The sequence below is a fragment of the Podarcis muralis genome, chromosome 2 (assembly GCF_964188315.1).
Source record: "Podarcis muralis chromosome 2, rPodMur119.hap1.1, whole genome shotgun sequence".
In the NCBI taxonomy this organism is placed as follows: Eukaryota; Metazoa; Chordata; class Lepidosauria; order Squamata; family Lacertidae; genus Podarcis; species Podarcis muralis.
Genome location: NC_135656.1, coordinates 18,859,386 through 18,862,649, shown reverse-complemented (window position 1 = coordinate 18,862,649; position 3,264 = coordinate 18,859,386).

The window sequence follows — 3,264 nt, the reverse complement described above, 5'->3', positions numbered from 1 at the left end:
TTTGTATTGTCCTTGTCAAATTGGGTCACAAAAGCCTTCACTGCTGCTCTTTCCTCATGGTGAATATATCCTGATCAAGATTGTGGCCAGTCTAGACAACCATGCAACTTCATATACACAGTCTGACTTTAGTTTTGTGATGAAGATCACAACCACTAGACTAGCTCTAGAAAATTCAGAAATATCTATGCAGATGCAAAGTCTAAATTTTTTTGAGTGCACAGATAATCCCTCTAAAGGGGAGCATCCTGTTTTCACCAGTACTTCGGTACAATATGGCAAATTGCTGCTTCCCCCTATTCTCCCCACTGAAAACATCTTGCAGCTGTTTCCCTAATTGCACCCCAAAATTTTCAAAACAGCCTTACCCTATGGTCAGTAAGCTAGCCTACATCCCCTCTAAATCCCTTCACTAAAAAGAGTTATCCACCATTGTCGGTTCTGGGCCACAGTCTTGCCATATTGTCTTCAGATCATGTCAGTTTCTTTTAAAAACCCATTTTCATAGATTTTGAAGAAGAAGAGGAGGAGGAGTTTGAATTTGATATTGTGCTTTATCACTACCCGAAGGAGTCTCAAAGCGGCTAACATTCTCCTTTCCCTTCCTCCCCCACAACAAACACACTGTGAGTGGGGCTGAGAGACTTCAGAGAAGTGTGACTAGTCCAAGGTCACCGAGCAGCTGCATGTGGAGGAGCGGAGATGCGAACCCGGTTCCCCAGATTGCGAATCTACCGCTCTTAACCACTACACCACACTGGCTCTTTTAAGATCCTGGGTTGTGTTGCCTCTGTTCTATACAGCATCAGGCATGATGGCACTGTGTTTATGGTAACCAAAACAGTTCTTTGTTTAATCTCAGGAAAGGATGCTTGCTGCCTTCATTCAATTTAAGTCTCAAGTGCTTATTAAAAGTGTGTGTTTGAATGTCCCTCTCATTATTGAACATTCAGCTGCTCCTGCCTTAAGACACCCATCCACTTGTTTAAAGGCATTATAATTAATCAGTAATTGTATGCTTCACTTTTGTTCCCCTTTGCCTATATATTCTGTGTAAATAAAAGTGACGCACAGATTTGGGTGGTGGTATACAAAGCCCGGGACGCGGGTGGCGCTGTGGGTAAAAGCCTCAGCGCCTAGGGCTTGCCGATCGAAAGGTCGGCGGTTTGAATCCCCGCGGCGGGGTGCGCTCCCGTTGCTCGGTCCCAGCGCCTGCCAACCTAGCAGTTCGAAAGCACCCCCGGGTGCAAGTAGATAAATAGGGACCGCTTTCTAGCGGGAAGGTAAACAGCATTTCCGTGTGCGGCTCTGGCTCGCCAGAGCAGCGATGTCACGCTGGCCACGTGACCCGGAAGTGTCTCTGGACAGCGCTGGCCCCCGGCCTCTTGAGTGAGATGGGCGCACAACCTCAGAGTCTGGCAAGACTGGCCCGTACGGGCAGGGGTACCTTTACCTTTATACAAAGCCCTTGACCCACTGTGACATTACAACCGATAACAATCTTTTTGCAATTTCCTTGATGTTAGCTGAGTTACCTGGATGTCAATTGCCATCTCTTGAGTCCTACACAGCAGGAAGTTTCTACCAAATCTCAGGAGGCTTCAATGGCGACAGCAACTGACCGCTAAATCCGTTTGCTGCTATGTTTAACGTAAGCCAGCAGGAGAGGCGACTCGGATACATTTGGAAATCTGCTTTTGCACTTTACGTAGCATCATGATTTTTTCGAATGTGCCTTGCACAAGTGGCCGAATGATGTTGCTTGTTCACTTTAATCACTAAAACCTTTCTTTGGTGACGGAAGCAAATTATTTCTGAAATTGCATGCTTGGGCAAGTTGAGAACACTGAGGAAGTGCAATGCTACCACAAGACCGTAAAGAAGAAATGGTCTATTCTTAAATATAGCCTCCCTAATGAAGTCATTCCTGGTTGCTATCATAGAATTTTAGAGTTTGAAGGGACCATGTGGGTCATTTAAGCCAACTCTTCAATGCAGGAATCTTTTGCCCAGTGTAGGACTTGAACCCTCAACTCTGAGATTAAACGTCTTGTGCTCTACCAGCTGAGCTATCTGAATCATCACACTGCCCCATTTGTAAGGGGTCTTGCTTTTAATAGTGTGGAAATCAAAACATATCATTTGAAACATGCCAACATCACTTTTTTTTTCTGATACGCATATCGAGAGAATCACTGCCCATCTGTGCCATGGTGTTCTGAACATTGTGCAGAGTGCCGATCACACAGCAGTTGACACGAAACAAGCATGCCACACACTTCCTCAAATACACTGCAAAGTTAACAAATGTTGCATGAAGATTTCAGCAAGTAACTAAAATATATTTGCCCTTTTGACATCAGCTTGCCTGGCTGTTATTTTGCTTTAGTGGCACTCTGGCTACATGGGTAAGAACAGTTTGGCACAACTTGGTTCTTGTGGCTAGGGCAGAATATGAACCAAACAAACGGCACCCTCGCACACACTGTAATATGTAATCATTTGTTACACACACCAAAGGTTTTCAACCTTTTTGGGTCCACTGCTCCCTTGACCAACTACATTCTTTTTGCAGCACCCCTGTGGGGCTCAGGAGCCCAGTTATGTCAGTTATGCAGAGCTGGCAGCCTCTCGCCCTTTTTCAAACACCCTTGTGGAGTGTTTCTTCAGCCTCCCCTCTTTCCTAGGGAGTCCCCTGGGCAGCTGCAGCTGCCACCCCTGGTCCCTGAGCTGCCCCCTACCCCAAAGAGAGGTGCCTCCTCACACTGCCCCACAGGGCCCTGGGAAGCACCCCCTGGCCTGCCCCAGAGGGACCATTCACCCAGGGAGCTTGTAGCCAGGGCTGCTGCAACAAACAGCTGAGCAAGCCTTTGGGAGGAGAGGGCATCAAGAGGAAGAGAGGGAAGGGAAGAGGGACAGAGGCCAGGGTTGCCCCCAGCACCCCTGACCATCATTCAAGGCACCCCACAGCACATTGGTTGAAAACCATTGACATACACACTTCAACTGCTAACCAGAGCAAAGTTTGTTAGCTTTAATATTGAAGCCCAAGTTTATTGATTTCTCTGACAATAGGTCTCCCCCTCCTTTCAAATGTCAAGACATGGATACATAATTCAACTTCCGGGTTAGCGCGATTGGCTAATGGCGGATTCCCTCCGAGCTCCGGAGGGAATCGGCTCTGCTGGAGACGGGTCCTGTCGCGGCGGCGATGCGGGGACCCTCAGAAACCGCAGGCGCTGAAGCCTGCGGACTTGGCGCTGA